Source organism: Syngnathus acus, chromosome 10 (genome assembly GCF_901709675.1).
Source record: "Syngnathus acus chromosome 10, fSynAcu1.2, whole genome shotgun sequence".
NCBI classification, from domain to species: Eukaryota; Metazoa; Chordata; class Actinopteri; order Syngnathiformes; family Syngnathidae; genus Syngnathus; species Syngnathus acus.
Window position 1 is genome coordinate 3,785,124 of NC_051095.1, and position 19,720 is coordinate 3,804,843.

At 45.5% G+C, this 19,720-nt stretch overlaps 1 protein-coding gene and 1 long non-coding RNA gene across 2 annotated transcripts in view; one reads left to right on the forward strand and one right to left on the reverse strand.

Annotated features, from left to right (window-relative positions):
* The window catches only part of LOC119128070 (lysine-specific demethylase 6B-like), a 41,990-nt gene that overhangs the window by 12,061 nt on the left and 10,209 nt on the right, over positions 1–19,720 (reverse strand). The window contains 1 exon segment of the mRNA XM_037260145.1: positions 7,670–7,739. The gene's annotated coding sequence lies outside the window, so the exon portion shown is untranslated.
* Positions 1,775–18,647, forward strand: LOC119128297. The gene is made up of 3 exons (XR_005098980.1): positions 1,775–1,890; positions 11,267–11,272; positions 18,637–18,647. It is a non-coding gene; the product is annotated as an uncharacterized LOC119128297 (long non-coding RNA).

Here is a 19,720-nt window from a genome sequence, read left to right on the forward strand (position 1 = left end):
GGTTGTATGTAAGCTGCTGTAAGATTAGTCGCTCTTCGCGGAGGATAAAGAAAATATGCCTGTGAGAAGCGCAATTAGCTGATCAAATGAGTTACTTCATCTTTGTGTTCACTGCTTAAAAGGTGACACGGATGTCGTATATTAGCTCGTATATGGAATTTTCAATTATGTGTTAGCATTAAGCTAGCAAACGTGGCACCTAAGGCACCAGTGTACAACAGCGATTTAGCTCTGGGCTCAGTACGTTAACCAGTCCCACTTTAGCCTTCAAACCCAACAGTCAGTCAAAACAAAGCAGATTGGAGCTGCTCCCGTCTCTTTCTGTTCTGTATTTTGGAGAATCACCTTGAACCACACAGGACGATGAAAAAGCCCCAGAAAGGAGGGAATTTGTGGAAACAAAATCAGAAGACTCTTCTCGTTTAGTGTCACTTACAAAGTGCTTAAATGTGGCTTTGGAGAACACACCAGAGGCGGGAAATGTTCCCGATTCTGGCCTCACTGACGGACGGCCATTTTGAATAATGTTAGTGACGTTTACACTGATGGAAAAACATGCGATTAAGGCGCTTGGATTATGCAGGTGTACCTAATGAAGTGGCCAGCCAGTGTCTGTACATGTTGGAGATTAAAGAGAGGAAGTGAAGCTTTGTGAGGGTGAACAGGAAGTCACAGCCAGAGGAAGTAGGCCTCCCGACTGGCGAATGAAGCGGAGGCACGCAGGATTGTGACTTCCTCTCGGACGCAAACTGCATGTGCGTTTTAAGGGCAACTGAGGTCACGTCACGTGAGCTTTGGCGTATACACACACTAAAAAGTACTTCCAACGTTGGCGGTGGACTGGCTTTGCGTGTAGCAATGACTCACAAAAGATTCTTCGGAAAAAGAAAAAACGCTGTGATGTCACCCCCCATATAAAAAAAAAAAAAAAAAAAGAGGAAGTAAGCCTTGCTTCCTACTCTGGTAAGATTCCGGTGAAGGTGTGTCCATGTGTGAGACCGGCGATTACTCAACATTTCTGTACGTCGTTTCAAGCAACACGTGCCAGACAAAAAGACAGTGACTCAACTCCCGGCCCGGAATGCTGACACACAAAGTGCAAGCGTAGGCGACTCACTCTCCATTTCCACAACGCTCATCATCAAAATCCCCGTCAACGTTTACTTTTCGCGGTGACTGAAACAAGCCCCGCCCCCTAATATGACCTCACAGGCTCTCTGACAAAACAGGACGTTTCATTGGCCGCAGAAGGGGAATGCTGTCATCACACCCACGGAGCGTGTTGACTTTGTTGAGGGAAGGTCCGCGGAAGATCCCGGGTCTGTTTGGGTTGCTCTTCCGGGCCCAATTTGGGTTGAAACGGCCACCTCTTATCCACATGAGCGACCACATGAAGCGGAAAGGACTTTGCCGCTGTTCCACCCGAGCGTGATGCTCCCTCTCATTTCACGTTAGGGGTTTGCTCAGACTTTCATATCAAACGCCACTGTGTCATTTTCTCAACTGGCCTATAAAGTCTCAAAGAAGTTTATTATGATAGTGAAACCCTAACAACCACAGACTAAACACATATACTGCTGGGATGCAGTTAAACTTTTACGTCACTCTATTGCAAGAGATCATTAAACGATAGAGAAATAGGCAGAGAAGAGCCGCTACTAATTTGAAGTAATAATTGTTTTATATATGATGGAGTAACAATACTGGTCTGGTTGAATATTTTTAAAGGATTAATAACAATAAATAACATTTCATTCTCTTTTATTCTATGTGCTATTTTTACAGTCAGAAGTGACCAACAACTTGAAGCATGCACACTGTGCCCCTTTATTTTGAGAATTCATATGTGCCAGACTACTGAAAAAAGTGAGCCTAAAAATATGGGGGGGGGTTTTGTTTTGTTTTTAAATGACACGTTAGGGTCTGGAGCATATCTACGGCGATAAACATGGGTTCACATTGTACTCAAAGTGAAAAGTCACATGTGTGTGGGAACAGCAGCATGCATACAAAGCTCAGTCTCACTGCATGGTGGAATTCCACATGTAGCCGCCTGTGGAGCACTAAAAGCTTCCTCTGTCTCACCTTGTGGGGGGGACAAGGTGTCTGCGTAAGGTAGAACGCAACAGTGTGCCACCACCAAGACAACTGTTTGGCGTCCCCTCTGAGTGACGGAAAAGCTGCGTTAACACTTAACCTGTTGCTGTGTGCCCAATGTTATTCCACACCTGCCTTTGCTCCATGGCGGAAAAATGACACCCCAGACAGCAACACACACACACACACAGAGATGCCGTTTCTCCTTTATTTAAGCATGACATCCAATCCGGATTGTCGCTTGCTGTCTGGAGAAGGCAACAAAAGCAGTCACATGCAGGGTGGCGGACAGCTCCATGTCCCCCCCCCCCCAAAAAGTCACAAAGCCAATATACACGGCAGCTTGTTCCCTACGTTGCCAGGCAACCTGTGAGTAAACAGTTGAAGGCAACCTACTGACCCATTTCTTTTGATAAATGCAGTAAAATACTCAACTAACACATTTAATTATCATGCATTGGTGTTGAATTGTCGAGGTTGAAATGTGCATATCACTTTAACAAAAGTCATTATTCATAGTGCACACACGGGAGAGACGTAGGGGGCGTGGGGGGGGGGGTTCTTTTAGCTTTTTACTGCCTCACCATCAAAGCTGTTTTTCCATGTCAATCGATCAGATCGGAAGTGAACGTTCAAAGGCTTTTTGGAGGGGGAGGGACTCGGCCAACACACACTCCAGGGGGTTGGTGTAGAACTTTATGACCCGTAATATAGCGGCGCACATCAAGAGGAGTCGACCAAACAACAACACTTGCTCTTTACTGCCCCGTTTGTCTGGGTTTGGCTGTGCGTAATTTGCGTAAAAATACGCACAAAACACACGCGGCAGTCAGCATGCTTGATGACGTAACAAAACCACCCCCATCTCTCTTCCCACAGAGCGTGATTAAAGTCTTTGCCGATTCAAGGGTGGGGGGGCAGACATTGCCCCTCCCCCGCCAAACAGAGAGGTGATGCAAATCACTTCTTTTCAATCCGTCTCTTTGTGTGCGTCAGGATTGACTTGGTGGGGGTGTGTGGGGGCAGCTCGCCATTCACTTCATACGGCTGCCGACCCACCCCCAACTCCTACTCATGCACAATAGTGTGAGATCTCCTTACACAGGCATTTTCTTTTTTCAAAACTCCTCGCTTGCTTCCTTTTTCTAGCAAACGAACCAAAAGCAGCGCCTATTACTAATGAATGAAACTCCGCAAGTGGACCAATTACGGGAATGAGTCTCCCCCACATGTGTGGAATGATTATAAATAGAATAAAAATAAAACGTGGGACTGAGGTCAACTGCAAGAAAAAATTACGCACCAAAATTCCCCCACCTCTTAATATTGCCCCATCTGACAATACATTGACAAACTAGAGTTCCACCCGGTCACGTGATAAGAACTGCTCAGAAGCGCTTATGACATAATACTGAGACAAGTTGTAAAAGTCCACGCACTCACCGGGTATTCCAAGTCAAACACAAAAACGCCGGTAATCTCCAAATCGGAATATGTATCCACTTCCCTTGCGTGCGTTTATATCCTCAATTTGGCAAAACAACTCTCCGGGGAAACGTAATCCTGCGAACGAGCTCCGTGCGTCCCCCCCCCGCCCCCCGGCAAGATCCGAAAAGGTAGCCGAGAACGGCGCCTCGTATTCCGCTTGTGTTGCTCCTCGTCGAGCTCGTCTCGCTGTGGCTTTTTACACACACGCAAGAACCACGGTTGCGCTCGGCTCACTTTTTAAAGGGCCAGAGCCAGCCACGCACAGTCACACGCTGACGTCATCCACGGCCCCGGAATTCCCTGACAGAGCACACTGGCACCGAGTCAGGCCGCCTCACGACTCGCGCTACCAGAACCGCCCCCTCAACCCACGCCACACTTGAACACACAATCACAGTAGCACAGGCGGTGATTAATAGACAGTTGCCAGTCATAAAAATTGTGTCCCCACGCTACATGTCAAGAAATAACATGGAATACGAAATGGTTGCTCAACAGCGCCCCCTAAAGACGCACTGGGTTAAAAAAAAAAAAAAAAAAAACAACGACAATATTCAGACAAAATATACATGTATGGTCTTGTAGCCACAGAAAAGCAGTTTACCAAATGTTGGCAGTCTATCCTTTGTTTGTCGTTCGAAAATTAGCATGTGTTAAAACAATGCAACTTTGAATAGCGACATTAGAACCATCACAACATTAGACAGCGCCCTGACTGGGCCACGAATATTATAGACTTGTAAAGAAGGTCATCCTGGGCCACTGTGACAACGTCTAAAATCGAGTAGTCCCTGGAGTACAAAATGTGCCTTTCTCACAGGCCACAAACATTTCTATCTTATGTAGTAATTTTCCCATTCAGTAATAACAGCAAAGAGCAATGTGTGTGTCGCACGCTTGTAAACACAAAAGCGGTTATATTTAGCAAGCCTGGGCTCAGCGGGACAAGGGGAAGCCAAATTATCAGGGAGAACGAGAGGATGAAGCAGAGAGGATGATATAAGGAATAATAGCCATAATAACGCAGATGACGCACGCTCACATGGCTCCTTTTGGTCTAATTGACAAAGAAAAAAAATGTAATGAGAACATTGCGAGCAAGCCTTTGTGCCTCAACAGTTGTGTTGCCCATTGACAACAGAAGACGTTTTGTAGGAAGGAGTAATGGAGTGTATGCATGGAGCATTTGCGTCCACGGGAGTCCATTGTTAAGTGGTACTGAATAAATAAGTCGCACGTTGTAGTTTTTACAGTGAACCTCTGCCAACTGGTATTGAGTATTGTAGCACATCTAACATCTATGCTCAATTTTGTTAAAACTATATGGCGTATCACCTAATGTCAGCATTAAGCTAGCTGACTTTCATGATATTATATCTTTAGTCTGCACGCAGAATTGTCCAAGTTATTGTGTTTTTTTTCCCTCTATGCCTGCGTAGATTCTCAGTTACCCGGGTCATGGAAACATGCAAATTTTCAATCGAGGCAAATTGACTTACCGTATTTTCCGGACTATAAGGCGCACCGGACTATAAGGCGCACCTTCAATGAATGGCCCATTTTAAAACTTTATCCTTATACAAGGCGCACCGGACTATAAGGCGCACCATTAATGCATCATGTCAGATTTTTAACCCAAATCAAATCATTCTCCATTTTATCTTTTTTATTTCAACTTCAGACGCAACAAATTACGTTATAATCACAAAATAATGATCCATAGTCTTTTTGATTCATGATTCATTGTCTTCAGCGGGCCACTTATGATTGATTTCATGACACAATGCTTTGGGCCAGTTTAAATTTAGGAATTTGGTCCATATATAAGGCGCACCGGACTATAAGGCGCACTGTCGGCTTTTGAGAAAATTTTAGGTTTTTAGGTGCGCCTTTTAGTCTGGAAAATACGGTACCTTTTCTTTTTTTTTTTAAAGCTTGAAGCTTATATCGCACTTTTCAGGAGGCAATGGAGACAAAACAAATAACAAAAAACAGAGTAAGAAAGGCGTTTAGCGTGAAGTGCGCCAGCAAGCTAACTCGCAAAAGGAGGTAGAAGTCCAAGGTAAAGGGGATTGACCAACCCAGATTGACCAAACCTCAATGATTTTGATTGACACTAAAACAAACAAAAATAAAATAAATACATTATAAATTTAAAAAAAGCTTTCTCGAGCGAGAAGCAGAAGCCAAAATGTACCAGTCATTCTCCTTCAATCAGTTTGGTTGAGCAGGTTCATGTTTTCATATACAGTATCAATTTTTTATTTTTATTATTTTTTTTAAATATGCCAGTTTTACAGAAAACCTCGACTGGGAGCGACGGTCTCAACTATCAGAGGGAGGGGGAGCGAGAACAGGTGCTAAATGCTATTTTCATATCTTTTTATGTTTTATATGGTCGTCGTATAATGGGGACTTTAACCAAGTCCGGGTGTGTCTGGAACGTAAGGGGCTCACTGTATAATAAAGCTATTGTTCAGCCCTCGCCACCTTATGATGAAAGGAGCCAGATTTTATGATTGGCAGATGTGGGAACACACACCACACGTACCACACACATTGTGTATGAGTGACAATATGAAGCCGCAACAAAGAACGCTAAACCGTGGCAATCGGTCGTGGAGGTCCAACTTAGTGTGTGGCGCAGGGAGCGACAACTTCACGCTTATCACTCTGATACTGATCAAAAGGGAGCAGGAGGGCATGCGAGTGTGATGGCTTTAATTAAAGACCACGGCTTAGTTCTCACACTCTCATAAACATATACACTTAGCCGAGAATTCCCACCACACCAGATGTGTGTAATTCCACAAATCAACCTTAAAAAAAAGAAATGAAGCCTGCATGGCTTGTTCGTAGGAGACCGTGTGTGTCCCCACCCGCTGCAGATGGCTCTCGTGTGTGTGTGTGTGTGTGTGTGTGTGTGTGTGTGTGTGTGTGTGTGTGTGTGTGACCACGCATGAGTATGAGCGAGACGACGTGAGTCAGACTTTTGGGTACACTGAGAGACAGGCAGACACAATAATAATAATCATAACGATCATAGAAATACAGTCACTATTTCGCGGTTCGTTCTAAGTGAAATAAAAGTTTTTTTTGAGGGTTACATTGATTAGGACTGTTGTGCGTCTTTAGTGTAGTACCACATTGTGCCACAATATGGCCAGGCTACTGTTCAAAATAGTTTGCATGCCTGTTTGTGTTCTTTTGTTACAGAAATATCTTTGCTAATTTTTGTTAGCCCCTCAATGGTATTTTCATAATGAATCAGATTTAAGCAAGCGGACTTTTGTTAAGACAAAATTCCATATTTGGTTTAAAGGTTTTAGTGTCAACACATGATAATGAGTAGTGTCGCATGATACCGATACTAATATCGACAGGGGTCCCGATAGGACATTCGAACTCTATAGAACGTAGAATGCAGCTCCTTTGGGCTTGCTTTCGCACGCCACTCGCTGACTTGTGATCACGTGTTCAGGGCATGCCGAAGCTAAGCTATCGCTATTGGTCGCCAAAATAAGGGATCGCTAACCCTAACATTGAGAATGGAATGTTCGAAATGAGGCCCGACATTGCCCCGCCCCATTTCATGAATGAAACTGAAGGTGATGATGAAATGATGTTACTCCTCATTTTCATTATGAGGCGTCACTGTTGTCAGTTGGAATGTCGTCCTGTGCCCATCCCTATTTTATTTTTATTTATTTATTTTTTTTAGATCGATACACACCTCCAGGTCATTTACAGACTACTGAAGTTCAGTGTTGAAGTGCAATTCGCATGTTTGGAACATGAAGTGTGAACCTTGAATCACAGGGGCAAAGAAATAGCAATTATTTTAGGACTTCCACATTCTTGCCAAAAAATCCTATCAAATCCATTTCTGGCTTTGACAAGAGGCCACACAAGTACATGTTTGACAGCTTACACAATCTTATCTTGCGAGTCCTGCTCACACGCCCAATTATTACTCAAGCCACAACCTTCGCAAGTGATGACGGCGTGGGCCGCTGCTCACGCTTGCAACACATCTGGCGTCATCTCGGCTAAAAGAGCCAAAACAAAGAGGAAGCGGCCTTACCACGTGAGCATGGGGGTTGGAGTCGGTCGCTCGCTCGATTTCACCGGGCCGACATCACGCTTTCCGCCTCCTAAGAAAAAAAAAAAAAAAGCACACAAAATATTTAGAGATTTAAAAGCAGTTGAAAAAATGGGAGTTCCTTCTAAACTTTGCTGCCGTTGTTGAGTTTCTCTAAAACTGAGGTAGTGGCCTGCGGTAGTGTGTGTGTGTGTGCGCGTGTGACTCATTCAAAGTGTCAATGCCGGGCCGCTTGGCATGAACAGGTGGCCCCTCTGACGTCCCTCCCCGCCCCCAAAACACACCTCCATTTGCACCATGAGCACACACGACACCTGCGATATGTGTTCGTGTCACAAACACACCCACACACCTTGTCCTCGAATGACACCTCCTCTCCCTCCCTCTTGACACTTTCCGTAGAAACCGTGATGCAGTCCCCACAACACAAATCAAGATTTTCACAACTACTGAAAGTGACTTAATTTGTTGTTTTCGGCAGAAGGGAAAGAATATATGCCTGTGAGCATTGTTATACTGTCGGTCTTTGTGTTGCCGCACCGTTTGTGTTCCAGTCCCAGTTGCTGGAAGCTTCCCATGTGTGCCGCAGCCTCGGGTGTTCCGTGTGCATGTGTGAGACAGCTTTGTCAATACAAACGCACATACAGTTGGCCCGGCTTCATTGATCTCGCAGCCTGGCGGGTTGGGACCCCCCCCCCGTGACCTCTGAACTAGAGTTCAGAGGTCTCACCCTTCTACGCCACAGCTGGCCTCAGTGTCGCGCACATGTGTGCGCAGGTGGGCAACTATTTACGTAGCGCCGATCCCCACGGCAACGCGGTCATAAACCAAATCAAGTATGTAGAAAAGTACCAGCAGAAAAAGTCATGCAAGGGACAAGAAGTGGAGCAGTGAGCATAATCTGGAAGCCACACCGGTTGTTAATGAGCTTCTCACATGACAAAGGCGTTGCACCATAAACCAAGTTGAGAGCCTTTTGACTAAAGGTTAATTAGCGAGGCCTTCTTGTATTTATTTGTTTTCAGGGCGGCAGCTCGTAAATATTTTCATATTGTGGGTATGGTACTGAAAATTCTATAGAAAAATCAAGTATTCCGCAAAAATATATTTTTGCTTATTTAAAGAACGATTATTAAAAATACACAAGAGAACAACAAAGATTTTTTCTTAAATTTAAATTGTGTGAAGCGGCAAAAGTATTCTTGTTTGCGAAACACGAGGAGGTAAAATTTTGGCCAACGGGATGACAAGACATCAGAACCGTCGTAGCGCTTTTGCCGGCTAAAACAGCCCATTTGAGTAACGTCTGGTTTCTTCAAATTTGCCAAGCTGTTAGCATTCAAATGTGCATTTTGTCTTATAAACTACCTTTGAAAAGCAGTCTGACAGCGGCTGCTAACTTATAGTGCTAGAAGCAAGCTGCTAGCTACTAACGGCGGCAACTAATATTATACAATGAGAGCGCAACGAATAAGCTTGGTTAGAGTCTATAATTAGCGACTAAACAGCTAGCTGCTAGCTACTAATAGCGGCAACTAGCCTGTATTGCTCAATGAGAGCTCAACGAATAAGCTTTGTTAGCGTCTATAATTAGCGACTGCACATGATTTTGGGATGACAGGGTGTTTGACAACAGAATGTCATGGCCATAAAAACTGGGCTCAGAGCAGCCTCCAGTTGGGACGCCGTCACACGCTACGAGAGCCAACTTCAAAATAAAAGACAATGGCCAAATTATTTGGGGAGCACGTTGGCATCTTATTACGTCACGCATGGCATGAAGAATTTTTGTTGTGGCTGGCTTGTGGCTTCAAAAAGCGCCAATCCAAATGACCATTGGTCGCATGCTCTGTGAACTTTGAACCACAGCCAAGTAGCAGGCGGCGTGCGCGAGCGAGCCCACATGGCGTGAGCGGAGTTAGTCAGCGCTGATTCAGCAGCTGCCTTCAAGTTGGGTCCGACTCTCGCTCTCTACGCGGGCGGTCGTTACATTCCGAGCTTTCGCCGTGCAGCCGCATTACTTTTAGGATGGCAAGAACCTGAAACAAACTTGCCCGAACAAAGCATCGCATTAACGTGACGGGATACAAGGAGCTCTATTTTAGCTGAATCTGTGGGTGCATACAAGGTCACGTGTGTCACTTTCTGCCATAACCGCCGGTCGGTGCCCACGCCAGGCCGGACATGGCAGAGCTACAGACATGGTGGAGGCGCGTCAGGCCCGCAAGTGGCCGGCGCGGTTTTACTCCTGACCCTCAGCCAAAAGGTCACGTGAGCACACTAACAAACGGACTTTGTCCCACGTGAGGAGGAAGAGGAAGGTGGCAGTCAAGTAGCTTATTTTTGACAGCAAAACGATTTTTGGGGGTTACTGGCAGCACCATTTTCATTCAAGTGAAGCAAAAAAAGAAAAAAAAAAGGATTTTTCTATTTTAAAAAAGAATCTCATCACAAAATGTCTACTGTGAGTCTCAAGTGGTTCTCTTGTGCCTTTCCTGATTTACACACACACGCACGCACACATTGAGCGGTACAGCAGATGACAGTCACGTGACGAACCATGAGCGCTCCCCTCCCAGGCATTGAAAGGACACCCACCAAGGCTGCGTGAGCACCAACAACACATTTACAGAGCCGCTTCTTCAACCGAAAGAGACCCATCCCCACAGTACTGCCGGCAGCCGGCAGCCGGCATGCCTCGACTCGCTTTCCCCACACCCTTTTTCCCTTCTCGTTTCTCCTCTTCTTTTCATGACAATTCTTGTTTTACTTTGAAGGTGCACTTTGGACCATTTGTGAGTGTGCGTGAAATGCAAGCTTATGCAATATATTGTAGTGTTGCACAATTCACTTTTTTTTTTTTTTTAACTTCACCGTCACATTGTAATTAAACTGACCCGGAAATGCTTTTTGCATGTGAATCGGGTTGAAAATGTTTTGCCTTATATGTATTGAAAATCCAACAATACAGCAAAAGCATCCACATAAGGTCACGTTTCAAAGGGCTGCAATTTGCTGACTGCAGATTAGCTCATGTGGCGGAAGTACTTTTTTTTTTTTTTTTTTTTTAATTATTTTAAATTCATTCATCCTCTATACCGTACGCGAGTACCAAAACGCCACACCATGCAAAAATCAGTCAGAGTTGCCATGGAAATACATGTATGAGTGTGTGTGTGTGTGTGTGTGTGTGTGTGTGTGTGTGCGTGCGTGTGTGTGTGTGTGTGTGCTTGTCCTTGACCAGCTGCACAAAGCAGAGGAAATGAGACGGAACCCAATCTGGTCTTCACCTGTTTGTCTTTTTTTTCCTCTGGAGGGGCCTCCAACACACACACACACACACACACAGGCGCACACACACAATCTCGGGCTCGAGTCTTCCTGCTCAATTTGGAGACACAACCCCGCCAAGCAGCATAGCGCAACATCCCGACGCAGGAATCTTGTCGGACGGCGACAATTGCTCGCGACACAACAGGGCGACGTAAGCGCAGGAAAAGAACGAGCGAGGGAGCGAGAGATTGGTATGTGAGCGAGGCGGCAGGGGAAGGGAGGGGAGGGTTTACTCTAGGACGCCAGAACCCGGTGACATGACACAGATGCACTCTGCTACTGTGCGCGGAGGCAGAGAGGAGGTGGGGGAGGGGGAGTGATGCTGCAATGGGAGCGACTGGGATGAAGAAGAGGGAGGGCGGGCGGCGTGTGCCGATGCACAGAGACGCCTTTATCTGCTTCCATTACAGTTGTAAACTTACTCAACACCTTGACTACAAGCAGTCTTGTAAGCATTCACAGTCTATTTGTAATTCTACCAAACAAGTGTAGCGTTAAAAAAAAAAATTCTGATTGGGCTCAGACTAATTGCTGGAGCACAGCTGGAGTCCACGCCCGCCGTGCCAAAGTCATTTCGCCACTGACGCTTAAAATGTATGTCAGGAGGTCACGTTAGCGCAATGTCATCAGGCAGCAGATAGGGGGCGCTTTGCCGCCAATAAAGCACAAATGACTCCGAAATGATGCAGGATTGTCTGTGAGCATCACATCAATTATAAGCGCCGAAACGTACAGGCAATGAATTTGCTTCCACCCTCACGTCCATATTATTTCTTTTCACTGCAGTGTTTTACATATTAGCATGCGTATATACGGGCAAGCTATCAGTCTGCCACCCTTCCCGTAACACCTGCCAGCCCTACACCAAGGTCACACACCTCAATTACCCCGTGCGCATGCACACACAAAGGGTGAGCGCATGCGAGATCAGAGAGGGAGTGAGGGGAGAGGGTGGAGCGGAGCCTGAGCAGATTTCACGCTAGCCTGAACACTAGCTAACACGCGCCGGCGCTGCCGATATTATTTATGATGTGCAATGTTTGGGACGTGCCCTCTCGAAGCAACTGGGGGGGGAAAAAAGGCTTTTAGAAATAATGTCCCCATGAGGTGTTTCAAATTAAAACGGGCAAATTATATCACTGTTCAAAATGAAAAATTTCACAGAATAATTTTAAGTGGAGCATATCGTCTCAAAAAAAAACCACACCCTCCTCTGATCTCTGTAATCAACACCATCTGATCACAGTCACAAGCTTTTTGGACTAGACGCAGCGAGGATTTGGACAGCTGGACGTCGGCTTCGATTGACACAGGATTTAGAGAGGGGGAGAAAAGAAAGTAGGATGATAAAGAGGAGGGTAAGGAAAGAAGAGAAGGCTGCGGCGGGGAGAGCAAGATGCAGGCAAGAAGAAGGAGGGTGCAGACAGACAGGGAGGAGATGGAATGGCTCCCCAAGACAGATCATGTTAACACCCCACCCCCCCACACAAAGTCAGACCCATAAAGGTCAAAGTCCACCCTGGCCCTCCTGACACACTCACACAGTCTGAGATTTAAAAAAAAAAAAAAAAGAAAACTGTAATCTTAAAGCAAGCAGAGGCACGGCGCCAGTGCCAAACTTGTGCGTCACAATTCTGACGTTTATCTCTGGCAGTTACACAAGCGAGCGACGGGGTCAGGGTTCAGCGAGGAACTGGGTTAAAGAGCCAATCGGTGCAGGAAGAGCTCCAAGTGCACAGGTGGCTAACCAAAATGGAGTCACATGCAAACACCGTCAATCCGTTTACGACAATCAGGTTAATGCATTAGCGTAAGCTGATCAGCTGCATTGATTGAAGTCAGGGGCAGGGTCACGTATGTCATGTGCTCTCTTACGTGTGTGCCAGTGATAGATTGATAGGGAAAGTGTGTGTGTTTGAAAGCAGAGCAGCTCGTATGACTGGTGAAACCAGTAAGTCAGGTCTTTACAAAATACTTCAAACGCACATTTTCATTCATGAAATGTGCACGCTGTTATTTGTTTGTGGCCTCACAAACACATAATTATGAATTTCAGTCACGCCTTCAGATAGAATCACCATAATTTGCTGTAGAAAAAAACATCGTCTATCATGATACGGGTCAAGTCAGTTTACACTGCGGTCAACTTGCACCCGTATAATTTCAGGTTAGGGGTGCTCTTGGTAAAACTTCATCTGGAACCCCGCAACTGCCTTGCCCATTGATATCCTGCCCTAAATAAAACGCTGGAATTCACAAAAACATGGAGGATTTTAAGGAATGACACCATCTAGTGGCTGGAAAAATAATTACATTCAGAAACATTATGAAAAGTTTATTTTATTTTTCTATATTTTAACTTAAAATAAAAATAAAAAAAACTTCAATCGTTATTTTTAAGAGGCAACGGTCATTGCCATGTGGCGGTACAGTATGCAAATAGCCAACAAGATACCCTTATGTGTTCACAAAAAGTGCCGTTAATGCTTTGCGGCCAATGCTAGTAGGCTAATGTCGCTAAATAATGCACAACAATACAGATTAACTGCAGGATACAAGCGCACGTGTGCCTACTTTTTGTCAATAAACTAATGCTGAGGAGTACATCAGTGAGATTAAGTTTAACGTTAAATAACATGTTGGAATGTAGGTACACTTTTTTTACAATCTGGTAAATGTAAAAAAAAAGTGAAAAAAAATCGTCTGAATTTTTAATGAGCCTTGCATATGGGATGACTGCTTTTGGTCTTTTTGGCCCAAAGATTACGTATAAATCAATTAATCTCTATGCTGATTATGACATGGCACTGTACAGAGTATAACACCATCTGCAAGTATACATTCTTTATCCTCTACAAAGAACAACTAATAGGTGGCTTACTGAGCAATGACCAATCTTTGTGTACGTCTGTATTAGCCTGTCCCAGGTACAATATTACAGAATATTTTCCCTCAATAAAACGCAGATCACAATTTAATTCTTTGGGGGGGGGGGGGGGGGTCGTTAATGACATTTTCATTCATTTTGATGTGAGAAGTGCTGTCACCCGTCCAACTGAGATAACTGATTTACATTATCTGAAGAACACAAAGGTCAGTACAGAGTCTCCTTTTTCTCTTCTCCTATTCTTTCTCTTTCCGTTTTACGCAGTCCACCGGCGTGGCCGTGACCTTGCAGCACACGTCTGTCCCTCCCATGTAGCCCCGCCCTCCTCTGGACTAATTACACACACAGCTATCTTGTGCGCTCCTGCGGTTGACATGAAAGCAGCAAGGCCCAAAAAGCGAATCTGCCTCAGCCCTTTGACAAGCGCATAATAGAATTAAGGGCATAACGCTAATCCAAAGTGCACTCTGCGACCCGGCGAGGCCCCCGGAGTGTTTAGCGGCGGAACAAAATGCGGCTACTGTTTCAAGCATGTGTACAGTATGTTCCGCGGCTCAGTTGGGATCATAAAGAACTGGCAGCCAGTCGTGAAAAATATGCTCGCTTAACAAGCCGACGGCTGTGTGCACTTGCACGCGTGTGCAGATTATTGCAACAAAGGCGGCTGGTGCCATCTATACTTGTATACTTGCAACAACAACAAAAAACTTTGAAATTGGGTCACTCGTATCATCAGGGACGACTGTTATGTCTATTCCACAAGATATTTATAGTTCGAGTTTGCACGGCGGCATGACTTTCCCAGGGTTCCTTGCAAATGTGCATTTATTTACATGGCGAGTGCCCAGTTGTAGACACGGCGCCAGCCAGCCTCCCCTCACCTCCTCTACTGGCTGTCTGCTTCTCACCATCTTGCCCCCCCCCTCCTGTTTTTAAACACAAGGCATCAGCCGGCCCCTTCCTCCCCCCCTTTTTCTTTTTCTTCTCCGTGCAGGCAGCACACTCAATCACCCCGCTCCTCTCTCTCTCTCCTTCTCGTCATCTCAACCTCCATTCCAATGAATGCACAATCTCCCTCCTTCAGCTGTGAGGGGGCAGCCCCCGTGCACATGGCAGAGGAAGGAGAGCAGCAACACTCCACTACAAAAAGAAAACACCCCCTCATGTGCGTTTGCACATCTGCAGGGGATAAGCAGGAAGTAGACAACCGTCATCATGTTCATGCATACCCCAACATGTTCAAGAGAACTCGAGCTGCCAAAACCACAAAACTTCAACAATAAAACTGCATGGCGCCGTAAAAAACTGCTGATCCGACGAAGTAGCAATCAGTTAACTTGCCGTTATGCCGTCGCCGCACTCAATCCTAACCAATTCCCTTGTATCGTAATTGAATTTAGCACGCATGTCAGTTCACATCATAATAAACAACATAATAGATACAAGGGGAGCAGTCGTGTAAACAGATTAGCGTAGCATTAGCATCCTGCGCTGTCAAATGACGGGCGACCCGGGCTGAACCGCGCCTGGCACGCTGCTACGCGACGATGCCAGATGGACAGGAAGTGGCGGTGGGATTTAAAGTCTGAGAGGAGGAGAGGAGGAGAGGAGGAGAGGGGGGGGGGGGTGGAGCATGAGGAGGAGAAGATGATGATGATGCTCCACTTCCGCTGGTGGCGAAGGAGCAGATTTGCCTCTTGGACGGCTGGGTGCAGCAAACGGAAGGGTGGAGAAGAGCGTGCTATCACTTGACAGTGTGAGGTGTCTTTCTAGGAATCTTGGAACACGGGGACAAGGACTAAATGAGGACATGCGCATACAAACACACACACACGGATCATTAGCTCCAGGCAGACAGCAGAACAAGTGTTGTGTTTCTCACACTACACACGCCGGCTACTTTTAGCTCGATGCTGACCGCAGACCAGACGAGTGATCCGTACATGTTGAGGCCACAACACAACCCACTGCGCTTCCTCCTCAGTCCAGATTACGGGGAAGGTTGCAGAAGTAAAAAAGAGGGGGATGAATGTGCAAGAAGGAAAAGAAAGAAAATGTGCATTGTGAGGACTGAGCGGGGGATTTAAATGCCCTGTCGTCTTCTCCTTTGTTCAAATTGCTCCTTTCAACACAATTCTGAGAGGGTTCCGTATTGCTCGCTGGCACATGCAAAAAGTTTGGGATGCCCCATGACATAAACATTCCATCCACAGAGGCACACACACAAACCCAGCTGGAGCACACAAGCTCCCTTTGTGCGGCATTCCTTCCTGCCTGCTAGCCAGCTAGCTTAGCCCCTCTCCCATCTGCTTCGCAACTTTCCCCCCTCGGCTTTTGTCCGAGGGCCAGCCAACCGGCCAGCCGGCCGGCAAGGAAGACTCGTCTTACCATGGGAGACGCCGGGGAGGGGGAGCGACGAGGTCCAAAAAAAAAATTATATATATATATATCCAAAAGGGGTCCGTGAGTTCAAGCGGCAGCCAGCTCAGCAGATTCCCAGCAGTTCTACGGCGGCGTTCCTGCTGCCCGCTTGGCTCTCTGCACTCCCAGCTTTGTGTGCTGTGTGTTTTCCCTTTAAATTGCTCCGGCTGCCTCCCCCCACCGCCTTCGCTCGCTCGCTCACTCGCTTTCACACGCACACACGGAAACACACACATGCATATACAGTCAGTCCAGCTAATGCACTAAAAGCACTCACATAAATGACACTGTTGCATCTGGTAGTTTTTCAAGTAATCTTGCCCCTATTCCTCACTGAAATCCCCTTTGTCTTCAGGAAGTAAAAAAAAAAAAAAAAGACCCAAAAAAAAGCCTGACACTGGTTTGGGATTTTTTTTCCCCCTCTCATGTGTTTTCTCCTCCTCACCCTCTCTCGATATTGCGTCTCGCTTTTTTTTTTCTCCCACTCAGTAGTCAAACAAAGAAAGGAAAGGAAGAGAGCGAGCTCACACACGCGCGCGCACAAACACACACACGCACGAGCTCGGAGCCCAACCCCCAGTTTTTTTTTCACATTGCCTTTTTCTAAACTGCACACATGCACACGAGCACACCCCTCCCCTCCACCTCCCTCCCTCAGCCTGATGTGGCCTCGTTCTTATTCGTCTACTCCCTCCCTCCCTCCCTCCCTCCCACTACACACTCCCCCCTTGTGTCAAGCAGATGGGATTGGAGCGCTCACACTACCTCCACGCCTCATACGCACGCTTAACGTGCACGCCCGGTGCCTGCATGCGCAAGCCGGCACGGGTTCGGATCACGCCGGGAACCAGGTATGCATGTCTTGCATAAGAATGACAATAACACAATGGCAAGAAAGCAATAAAAGGTGCTAATGACCTTTGAAAGGGGACACAAAATGCTAAAAGCTAGCAAGATTATATGGCGTATAAAGCAAATACACAATGAACAAGAAGTGACTTTAATCAAATACATAACTTATTGGTTAACTTGATTAATTTAGTTCATATTTGTGTTCTGCAATTGACTGGCAACCAGTTCAGGGTATTTTTCATCAGCCGCCCGGGTTAGGCTCGAGCACATCCGCAATCCAAATGAGGATGAGCAAAAATATCAATGATGTCATCGATGAATCGACTTGGACTCTACTTTTACCACAATATGGCTTCACACTTGTTGGCATGTCACAGCCAAAACTTGTTTCACTGTTTTCCTACAAAAGACACATTAGCAGTCACGTGCGGATTGAAGATGGAATTCCAGGCTCGAACGGAAGGAAGGAAGGAAGGAAGGAGGGTGCCGAGAGAACCAGATGAGGGATGATGGGATGGAAACTCCAACAGCGAGTGAGTGGTCGCGTGCTCTCTCTGACCAGGGCAGCGGCGAAAGGAAATATAGGTGCTCTCGCTGACTCCTATAGAGCAGCATTGTTATTCTCTAGACTTTTCATTTGGGATAATATACATCATCAGAAAAGTATCATCTGCTCTGGTTAAATGAAGACAAAGACAAGTGGATGGACAAGCGTCCGTAGACAAATCTTACATAATTTTCTGGCAATATTGATTTATCATGTTAGCGATCTGAAACCCTGCCAGCGAGCTGAAGCATTTCTAGTATTTGTGCTGCTGGTGAGAGAGAGAGACAAGGGAGATCGGATGGACCGATATGGGCTTAAAAAAAGACGAGGCGATGGGACTAATCGGCGGGAATCATGGGATGCCGCCAAAGAGTCGGCGATAAAGTGGGCAGGCGATATTGGATAACGGAGGAAGAAAAGAGGGGAGACAAAGCGTTTAGGAAAATGTTTAATTGAGCGGTGACTGAAGGAGGGGGGGTGGAGAAAAAAAAAAAAGAAAACACGGGTAGCAACCCTTTTTGGGAGTCATTACATAAGAGCTGGTAGCATCGAAAAGACCGGGGACAATAGTGGGACAGACAAGAATGCAAAAAGTGAAATTCCTCTGGGAAGGTCCTTTTATCTTGCAGCATGACAGAGCAAGACTTGTTATGTAACTTGTTAAGTCACAATGGGAAAAAAACAAGCCAACCAGTCGGCTAAATTTCAAGCGAGTCGAGTCACGCCCTACATACGATCTTCCACATTAGCCACTTTGTTAGCTAGCTAGCATCGGTACAGATAGCAAAGATGAGCTATTTTGAAAAATGAACTGATTTCCCATCAAGATGGAGCTCTAACATTATTATTTAGTTTCATGATTTTTTAGCAAACACAAGCAATCAATTAGTCGGTATGACAATAAACAAGATCAGATTCATTATAAATACAACATTTTTGGCTTACAATAAATGAACCATAAATGAATAAAGACATGTATCTACTATACATAAATTAGAGTTGGAAACTTAGACTTTGATGGATTAAATTCAACAAAGCAAGGATCAATTCCGAAAACTGTTTGCAGTCCCACGTCAGGTGAGTTTGGTTTGGAATCAGCCTGACAAAAAGATACGTATGTTTTTAATAACTCACCGAATGGAGCTCAATGGACCACAAACGCTAAAAAAGATAAATTAATTGCCAGTTAATGTTTAATGAGCGACAACTGTGTTCAATTAACGTTGCCTTCGAGCACACACGCACATGCTCACATCACGTCACTGCCACACTGCTGACTAGGACCTGACCGATTAATCGACTGGCCGATTCAATTAGCCGATATTGGCTTTATTAAAATTGTCCGAAATCGTAAAAATCACAAAAATCTGCCTTTTTTCTTTTACTTAAATACAGTTCAACATAAGAGAAAAATAACGACCCGCCAAATTCCTTTCCCCAAGGAAAAAAAAATCATATATTTTCAATTAATCAGCTGATTATTGGTTATCATTTTATTATTTGTATTATCAATTTAATCTTATTTCGTCAAATATTCAAATCGGCATCTGCCTCGTAAAATTGATATATATTGGGCGCTATAGCTGACAAAATAAACAAATTACCCCAACGAATCAAACTATACAAAGCATGATGCAACCCAGGGACAAAGACGAACAAAAACAAAGTCGTGATGAGATTTAAGGCGTACACACGTTAATCACACGACGTGGCCACAGCCACTCACACGAGCGGGACAAAGACCAGATGCAAACAAATAAGATCGTAGCGTCGTGATGTAACTGCGTGCAACGACAACAACACACGTAGGCGGAGCGGCCGGCTTGTTTTTGCCGGCGCGGTAAAGTGGGACAGGATGAGATCAATGCAATCTGACACAGATGCGTGACAACATTTTACACACAATATCGTAAATCCCTACCATGTTGTCTGTCAGTAAACACAGTCAATCAGGACTATTTTCAGCCAATCGTTGCTTTAATTGCCAAGATTG